We start from the raw sequence: 10,828 nt of genomic DNA, 5'->3' as shown, positions 1-10,828 counted from the left end.
TTTGTTTCTTTTGACATCTTTCCAGACATATTTTACACACACAATTTTAGTTTTCTATATAAAATAAAAAGGTGATGAATAAAAGTACTATACATAAAAGAGAGGTTATAAAAATATTTTGTATTTTTGATGTGGAAAAAAAACCTAAACGAGGATGATCATGAAGATAGCCAAAATATTGGGTTTCATCATTTTTTATGATACAACGTAAACTTGACAATAAGATGAAAATGAATGTAAAATAATGATAACTAGATTTGGACATGCACAATCGTGCGGGTGTTAATTTTCTTCTTTTATTTACATAAATATATAGTTTTTACTTCAAAAATGGTATATATTATAATTACATATATGTTTCTATGCATTATACATACATAAGTATGTTTTCAACATACTTTTTTCATCAAATCAATTATATCAAAATGTAACATGTTTTTGTATCTTTGTTTATATTTTTTTGTTTGTTGAATAAGTGTTTTATTTTTATAAATTTTTAAAATATGTAGTTTGGTAAAATAAAAAATAATTTTGCATCACGAAAGACATGATAACTGACTTCAAAATTATAAAGTTTAACAAAAATTCAACTTATATCCTTTTTAATTATAATTAAAAATTAATTGATTAAACAATTAGTATTTGATTGTCTAGAGCTGATTTCATGTTTTGTATAAAACATATAAATGATATATATTTTCGATATATAGGGATTATTTGATCATTCTGTTAAGAATATTCTTTTTAAAACGTTCAAGTAACCGGATATTTTGTGATTTAATTTTTCGATATATAGGAATTATTTATTTATATTATGGCTGCAACAGTTTAAAAAAAAAACAGTTTTTGTCTAGAGATGATTTCACGTTTTGTATATAAAACATATAAATGATACATATGATATGATTTTAACTTTCTTTGGTCCAAAAGCAGTTTGTATATAGTGATACCGGATCATGAAATAGTAAAGACAGTTAGAATATTACTTTTCAGCATAGATGAGAATACTATATGATTACACCTGCCCTGATAAAAAAAAAATATATTGCATGTAATATATCTTGCACGTAATATACTTCGAACTATAGGATAACATTAGTGGTTGAACAATAGGATAATGTATTGGTTTATGTTAACCCTTGGCGATTTTGTAGGAGTATAAGGAATATATTATGGTGATATTTCTTAAGTAATAAATGAATGACTTGTGATTTTTAATTAGGATCCATTTTTTAAAAATATCACACATGACTTCTCTTTTAGTATAATAGATGTATACGTGAATGTTACATATATATATATATATGTAATGTTTTCATGCACCATGTGCAAAAATAAAAGTTTTAAAATATAAATTTATTTTAAAATACAAATTTTGTTAGTTTTTGATTTTGTTAATTTTTGATTTTATTATTTGCTTACAATATATAATCTTAATTTAATCATATGTAAAAATTTAAAATTAAAAAAATATTTTTATTCAATGTATATTTAGTAATATATATGTATATCTTTTTGTAAAATATATTAAATCAAATTTTGTAAATGTAAGAGAAAATTTTGTTAAGTGTATAATTATCAAAACATAAAACTAAATAATTTTCTAAAATTTATGGATATTAAAAATAAAGTAATAGTATTGGATTAGAAAATTACATTTAAAAACTGTATAATTTTGAAGAATTGTTATACTAATAATAATTATAAAATAGAATTAACTTTTGAAAAATCCAAAATAATATTATATTTCTTTTTATAACATTATATTATTTATTGCTATATTAATGATGATCTATGAGTTATTAACATATTTTAAAAACTTACTAAAATACAAATCAACAATAAATGTAAATGTCTATGTCACTATTTAAAGAATTTTTTTTAAAAAAAATGCATAGTATTTTGAAGATTGTTTTGTAACAAAAATTATATACTTATAAAATATAGCTAAATAATATTTCGAAATTTTAATTATTATTATATTTCTATTTAATTTATTATTTATTGTTATATTAATTATGATATATAAATTATTACCATATTTTAAAAACTTACCTTAAATGTAAATCAATATTAAATGTAAATATGTCATAATTATCTATAAGTTATTACCATATTTTAAAAAATTATCTTAAATATAAATCAACACTAAATGTAAATATTCATGTCATAATTTATTTCAAACCATGTCATCAATGTTAGTGTGTCATGTCATAATTTTTCTTTCAAAATTAATATGGTCATGATACATGTCAAAATCACTTCTCAAATATAGACTATGAGATATATATATATATATATATAGTCTATATTTGAGAAGTGATTTATATATATATATATCTCATATAAGGATTAGAAAATATCATTTGATCAAAAATATCTTCAAAAATCTACTAGTAATCAAGTTCATGTGGAAAATGGAAGAAATATAATAAAACAAAATTAAGAGATACAAAAATTATCTGAAATGGAAAGTAAATAAAAACGTAAAAGACCATGAATAATATAATTATATGATACATGAATCAAGACTTAAGAGTCATTATATCATTTTATTGAAAATAAGGTTAAAATCATAAAAATATTCACTAAAAAAAAGAATTTGATAAATATAATTAACTTTGATTTTAATAATACCATTTCTTGTTGACAAAAAAGAAAAATACTTCGTTAGTTTGACATGTCAAAAAGTTAGTGAAATATAACATTGGAATTTAATAAGGTGGTGGTTCATGTTTTATAAATTACGCCAATATTTTTATACAATTGGTTTTGTTTTGACCAAAACAATTATGATTTTGTTTTTCTAGAATTTTATATGCATGTGATTATAATATTTTTTTTTATTTTCATTTGTAAAATCTAGGGAAATTGCCAAAACGGAACAAAAATTCAGCATGGTTGTTCCTATAGTATAAAACCATCATTTAGTTGTCCCTTTAATATAATTTCTTTCATAATCCCAAAACTAACCTTTGATAAATCTAATTAAACACATTAAACTAATACAATTTAAAATAATAATAATTAAAAATGTTTAAAAAGGGTATTTTTTTTTAAAAAAATAATTTTTAATAAAAATAAACTTTTTAAAACTTAATAAAATAAAAATAAAAAATAATTTACAATTTTTTTAATTAAAAAACAGTTTACAAAGTTTTATTTTTTATAAGAAGTTTAAAATGTTTGTAAACTTTTTAATTTTATCAAAAATTTTAATAAAATAAAAAATTAAAATGTATTTTTCTAAAGTTTGTTTAAACTTTTATTAAAAACTTTTTGTAAACTTTTATTTTTATTTTTATAAAGTTTACAAATTTTATAAATTTTGTTTAAAGTTTTTATTAAACACAATAAACTAAAAGAATTTTTAAAAAATTAATTAAAAACGTTTTAAAAAGGGAAAATAAAATAAAACTTTTATTTTTTTTTAATAAAAATAAACTTTGTAAAAATAAAAATAATTTACAATTTTTTAATAAAACGTTAAATAAACTTATTAAAAACATTTTACAAAGTTTTATTTTTATAAAAAGTTTAAAATGTTTTTAATAAAATTTTAATTAAATAAAAATTTTAAACTTTATAAAAATAAAAATAAAAATTTACTAATTTTTTTTTTAATAAAAGCTTTAAACTAACTTTATAAAAAACAATTTACAAAGTTTTTTTTTATAAAAAATTTAAAATGTTTGTAACCTTTTGAATTTTATCGAACTTTTTAATAAAAATAAAAATTTTAAAAATGTTTTTAATAAAACTTTAATAAAAATAAAATTTGTAAACTTTATAAAATAAAAATTAAACTTTACAAAAAATTGCACCTAATTTCAAAACACCACATGTTGTATAGATATGTATCATAGAGAATAAGAGTTTGTGAAAAAAAATCAAAAGAAAAACTATGGAAAACCCATAGATTAATGAAGAAGACAAGGTATAGTCATTTTTTAAAAGTTTTTGACAAGTAAAATCGAAAATAACACGTTTTAGGAAGTTAGAATATTTTTAGGAGATTTTTAGAATATTTCCTTAACTGAATTTTTTATTAATTTTCGCAAAAAACAGGTATCTTATCCGTAGAAGGCGCCTTCTAAAAGTTTAGAACATTGACAAAAATCTAGAACACGCTTTCTACTTTTAGTAGACGGAAGAGTACATTTTAGAAAACACATTCCGCGAAATTTAGAATACTTAATAAAAGTAGAAAATGCTTCCGGAAGAAAAGTAGATAGCTTTAGGATTAGTAGAATGCGCATTCCACTTTCTTAGAAAATTAGTAAATAGTAGAATGTACTTTCTAAAAATAGTAGACGAACGTGTTTATTTTAGAAATCGCTTTCTACTATACCATTTTCCGTAGAAGGCACATTCTACCTTTAGTAGAACGTATTTTCAAATTTTTATTTATCAACTTTTTGAAAAAAATAAAAATACCAGCATGTGTATATAGGTGTTTTATTAATTCTTTATATTTTTAATTTTTTTTTTGATTCACAAAAGTATTTATTTCATTAGTTTTCAGAAATACAAAGGGTAAAAAGGAGAAAAATTGGACAAAAAATGATTTATACCAAAGGGACAACACCCTTGTTTTTTTGTTCTCTATTGGCAATTTTCCCTAAATCTATTCAGTTTCTTACACGTTTCAGTCACACAGTTCCGACATTTTTCATTAACCTTATATAAAAAGGAAGGGGACACTTTGCTTCAGTGGCCTTTCCATAGGGAGAATTGCCAAGTGTGACTCAAAACTTGGAGTCAAACCCAAAAGAATACCTCAACTTAGGTCAAATGCAAAAGTAACCTAAAAAGCTGTTGAAATTACAACTATCTCCTTGTGAACAAACAAAAAAACGGATTTTTTTTACGTTTTTACCCCTTGCAAGTCGTCTGTTTAGACGACTTGAAAATAAGTCGACTTGAAAATAAGTCGTCCAGACGACTTAACTTAAAGTCGTCTGGACAGTTATTCTTAAACATAATTTAAAAATTTTGTAAAAAATATTTTGATAAGTGAAAAATTGAAATTATGTAATTAACATATGTCTTAAGAGATATAAATTAATATATAACAAATTTCAATTGTTTTCAGCCCAGATGAGTGAAAGTAGTGAGTCATGATATTCTTTAGTTTATGTTTCATCAACATATATTGTAGTATTGTATGTGTTCTTAGGGTTAGATTTTGGAAAGCATTAAAACCGTTTTTGAAAATTTTTAAAATTACCTAAGTGTGTTCATTTCTGTGTATAGTAAACACTATTGAAGTATAATTTGATTTTATAACGTGGTTAGTAAGTTAATTTAGTCATTTTAGTTTAGGGGTTCATTTTAGGGTCTGGGACGACTTAATATTTAGTCTTCTGTGCACAGACGACTAAATATTAGGTCGTCTGATGTACATTATCAGCCAGAATAAGTCGTCTAAACCGGACCAAACCTTAAAGTTTACCAATGTACTTTTAAAGCTAACCGGATTATTTACCCAATATATAAGGTGATTTTTTTTTTTTCATTTTCCGCGAAATTCAGAAACCCTAACAGTTCTCTCTCACCGGCGATATCAAAGGCGATTCGAATTCCCACTATTTCCGAACAAACCATCGTTCTCAACGTCGGCTATCTATCTCACTTCATTCTCACCGTTGTCGCCGCAGCTTCTTCTAACCGTAGCGCCGCCGATTCCTCTAAACCCTAGCGCCCCCGCTTCCACTATTTTCGAACAAACCGTCGCCCTCGCCACCGTGCTCACCAACGTTCTCACCGCCGCTTCCTCTAAACACTAGCTAGCACCGCCACTTCTTCTAAACCCTAGCGCCGCCGCTTCTTCTCTGTAAACCGTAGCGCCGTTTCTCTGTAAACCCTAACGCCGATAAGTCATCAATCTCGAGGAAAAGATGAACATAAAACGTTGTCTCTATCAATTTACTCATTCTCACCGTTTCACGTTTATTTTTTCAGATCTATAACCACAATGACGAGTACTCCAACTCCTTCTGCGACTAATCAGGTCCGCTTGAAATTTTTTTACTGGAAGACTTGTAAGTAAGTCGTCTGGAAAGTCTTCCAACTGGACGACTTAGTAGACGACTTAAATATAAGTCGTCCATTTGGAAGACTTTTCAGACGACTTTAATATAAGTCGTCAACTAAGTCGTCCAGTTGGACGACTTTCCAGACGACTTATATTAAAGTCGTCTACTAAGTCGTCTGGAGTAACAATTAAGGCGTGATTGATTTAGCTTGTGTTCTGACTTCTATTGTTGTCTTTGATTATTTTGCAGATAAAAAGGATAGATATTCCAGAACTCCCCCGTAGGTTATACACATTAGGGGAAGAGCCAGAACCCCAGCATAGCATTTCGTATCATTCGGATAACAACAGGTTGCATGCTGTTCTTAAGGGAGTTCTCACTGAGAAAGAATTTGAAGAGCTCAAAGAGTCGAGATTGGGAGTTTTCATCAAGTTCAAGGAGCATGGATTTGGTTGGGCTTCAAGGCTGGTTCATCACATGCTCTGTTTAAAGCTGAACATTAAGAAGAAGTACGAGATGTGGTGTCTCGTTGGTCCAGAACCTTTGAGGTTTTCACTGTTAGAGTTTGAAATGATCACTGGTCTAAACTGCGAGTACATCGAGGACCTTGACACACCAAAATGTGATGTTACCCCAGAGATGGTTTCTTTCTAGGGGATGATGGGAGTTCATCTGGAAGCTGGGCCAACTACTGATCAGATAATAGATGCACTGAAGAGATGCGGGGATTGGTCCACGGAAGATCGCAAGCGGCTCGCGTACCTTTCCATCTTCACTGGATTCATTGAAGGGAGAAAGTTTTCAACCGCTACACGAGCTACTCTGGCAAGGCTAGTGATGGATTTAGAACGGTTTGAGAATTATCCATGGGGGAGAGTCTCGTTTAAGGTGCTGATGGACTCTTTGTGGAACAAAGAGATTACTGGCTGTTACACCGTGGATGGGTTTATACAAGTTCTTCAGGTCTGGGCGTACACAGCTCTGCCGGGAATGGGTGCTAGTATTGGTAGTCCCAGATTAAACAGTTCGCTTCCACCGCTTCCACCGATTCTGGCTTACGATGGCAGCAGAGGCCGCAGATCCATGAAAGCTGCTATCTTGAGTCAGATACCTTTCCATCTTCACTTAATTAAGTCGTCTGGAAGGTCTTCCAGCTGGACGACTTAGTAGACGGCTTATTATAAGTCGTCTGGAATGTCTTCCAGCTGGACGACTTAGTAGACGACTTATTATAAGTCGTCTGGAAGGTCTTCCAGCTGGACGACTTAGTAGACGACTTATAATAAGTCGTCTGGAAGGTCTTCCAGCTGGACGACTTAGTAGACGACTTATAATAAGTCGTCTGGAAGGTCGTCCAGCTGGACGACTTAGTAGATGACTTATAATTAAGTCGTCTATTTAGTATTTTGTTTCAAATATCTAACTCGATTCTTCTTCTATTTACTGCAGACCCGCGTGATCAACTTTGTTGAGAAGGACATTAGTGAAATGTGGCCAAAATGGGACTCTGAGGTTGAGGACGTGCCCGCGGAGAACATCATTAAAGTCATGTATGATCGGAGACCGTGGAAGTGGACCATGGATTGCTGGGAAGTCACTGGTACAAAACGTAAGGTTGTGACTCCATCGAAAAGAGCCAAAGAGATGGTTGTGGTGGAGGTGGAGGAGGAGGAGGAAGACAATCAGAGACCTCGGAAGAAAGCTCGTAAAGAGGCTCCTAAAGAGGCTCCTAAAGAGGCTAGAGAAGAGGCTAGAGAAGAGGCTAGAGAAGAGGCTAGTTGGGTGACCAGAGAGGAGTTGGAAAATATGTTCAACTCCTACACCTCTAACGTAGTTGACATGATGAAAGATGGGTTTAAGAAGTGCATCAGGGAGATTAGGAAGATGTCCGATAGATTGGAAGCTGTGGAGAAGAAGGTTGGTGTCACCAATCAGGCTACCCCTACCTCTCAAGCCAAAGAAACCGGGGTTAGTAACAAACAGCCTACCCCTCTAGCCAAAGAAACCGGGGTTAGTAACAAACAGCCTACCCCTCAAGCCAAAGAAACCGGGGTTAGTAACAAACAGCCTACACCTACACCTCAAAAGACAAAGCCTACTCCTCAAACCCAGCCTACTCCTCAAAAGGATCAGCCTACACTTCAAACCAATCATCCTACTCCTCAAACCAGACAGCGTACTCCTCAAAAGGCAAAGCCTACTCCTCAAAAGGTAAAGCCTACTCCTCAAAAGAAACAGCCTTCTCCTCAAACGAAACAACCTTCTCCTCAAAAGAAACAGCCTTCTCCTCTGTCCAAAGAGGTTAGTATCAACTAGTCGTCCAGACAACTTTTATTTAAGTCGTCCAGGGTTAACTTGTGTGCAACTTTTATTGCAGAGATTGTTGACGGAGGATACAGCAGATGAGGCGATCTCGGTATATAAGATCTTGTCGGAGGATAAAGCAGATGGTGTCACCTCCAAAGAGATTGTTCCTCTCACTTCCACTGACCAACCGAGCTTCGCTTCCAACGATCAACAACCGAGCTTCGCTTCCACCGATCCAAGCGTTCCAGTTTCAGAACCGAGCCTGGTTGTATTGGACAAAACAGCTCCCACTGCTTCTGTGCGTGCAAGGAGTGAACGAACGAAGAAACCTGCTCCCACGCAGATATCTCCTTATACGGCTGAGAGAAAGAAACTCCTTAGAGTGGCAAAGTATAATCCATTTCCCACACTAAACAAACCTAAGATAAAGGAGCTCGCTGATTGGTTGAAAACTGATCCGTAAGTGATTGCTTTACCCATAATAGCTTGATTTAGTCTACCAAAACTGATTGCTTTTTTATTTGCAGTTATTATTTCACTAAGCATGAGGACAAACCACGTACAGCACCAACTTGGTGGTATCACATCCTCCGGATACCCAAAGGATGGCTGGAAGACGTAGTAAGTCTTCTGCTTATCTTTAAGTCGTCTGGTAACTTGTCTTTGTATAGATTTGTAAATATATAAGTCGTCTGGAAGGTTTTCCAGCTGGACGACTTACCAATAAGTCGTCTGGAAGGTTTTCCAGCTGGACGACTTACAAATAAGTCGTCTGGAAGGTTTTCCAGCTGGACGACTTACAAATAAGTCGTCTGGAAGGTTTTCCAGCTGGACGACTTACAAATAAGTCGTCTGGTAGGTTTGGACGACTTAAATAAAAGTCGTCTGGAAGGTTCTAACTTGTATTATTTTATATGCAGCATATGGATGCTTGGATTAATGTGCTGAGGCAGAGGTATCAGGAGAACCCACAAGCTTTCCGGAGCGAGCGAATGTGCTTCCTGGATCACAACTTTGACCAGTTTTGGAGAGACCAGTATCTGTTCTTCAAAGCATCGCAACCTGATCACAAAGGTTTAGGAAGAATGCTACCTGGTGGGGCGTCGAGTTTTTATGACGGATCAATGTCTTCATTTTGCTAATCAAACAAGAAGTGGGGGGAGGACATTGATGATATCTATGCGCCAGTGAACTTGAACAACAAACATTGGGTTGCTATTTGGATATTGATCCCTAACAGGCACATAGTCGTCTGGGACAGCATACCTTCATGTACCATACCAGAAGCATGAGATGAGATAATGGAGCCTTTTCTCGAGATGGTCCCTTATCTGCTTGTTGTCAACGCAAACACCGACGAAAGGAAGGGCCAAATACGGGTTGGAGCGATACACATATGAGAGACGGCTGAAAGATGTACCCACGGCCAACAATGGTGATTGTGGCCTGTACGCTCTAAAGTACATTGAATGTCATGCTCTTGGGGTCCCCTTTAGCCCTAAAGACTTTGCTAGGTCCAATGTGAAGAGTATGAGGGATAATATGGCGGTGGTTATATAGACGGAGCTTGTTGATCAGCATTTGAAAGAGAATGAGGATGGTGATAAGTTCGTGGGCATGTATGATTAGATTTGTGTATGGCTTTGAACTTGTCTTTGTATAGATTTGTGTATTTGTATTTGAACTTGTGTATGATTTGTGTATTTGAACTTGTCTTTGTATAGATTTTCTAACTTGTGTATGATTTTCTAACTTGTGTATGATTTTCTAACTTGTGTATGATTTGTGTATTTGTATTTGAACTTGTCGTTGTATAGATTTTCTAACTTGTGTAAATATATAAGTCGTCTGGATCCAGCTGGACGACTTACAAATAAGTCGTCTGGAAGGTTTTCCAGTTGGACGACTTACAAATAAGTCGTCTGGATCCAGCTGGACGACTTACAAATAAGTCGTCTGGAAGGTTTTCCAGCTTGACGACTTACAAATAAGTCGTCTGGTAGGTTTGGACGACTTACAAATAAGGTAGTCTAAAAATAGTAAAAGGTAGTCTAAAAATAAAATACACTAGACGACTTAGTAAAAGGTCGTCTAAAAAAAATACACTTGAAGGGATAGTAGAAGGTAGTCTAAAAATAAAATACACTGGACGACTTAGTAAAAGGTCGTCTAAAAAAATACACTTGAAGGGATAGTAGAAGGTCTTCTGGACGACTTAAGATTTAGTCGTCTTGAAGGTTATCTGGTAGATGAAACACTGGACGACTTAAGAATTAGTCGTCTGGACGGGTAATCAAGACTGGACGACTTAAATTTAGGTCGTCTGGACAACTAGTCAACTGGTTGTGTACATTGTGGTTTCGTATGGCCAGTTTCCTTGCAGTTTGAGCATCTCCGTTCCATGTGTTTCTTCCTGGGTTTATGTCCTCTCATCCTAGATAGCTCCAACCAAGATTGCCATCTTGATTTCTTCTGTCTCCCCG

The sequence above is a fragment of the Raphanus sativus genome, chromosome 4, assembly GCF_000801105.2.
Source record: "Raphanus sativus cultivar WK10039 chromosome 4, ASM80110v3, whole genome shotgun sequence".
Classification (NCBI taxonomy): Eukaryota; Viridiplantae; Streptophyta; class Magnoliopsida; order Brassicales; family Brassicaceae; genus Raphanus; species Raphanus sativus.
Note: the sequence above shows the minus strand (reverse complement) of the source record.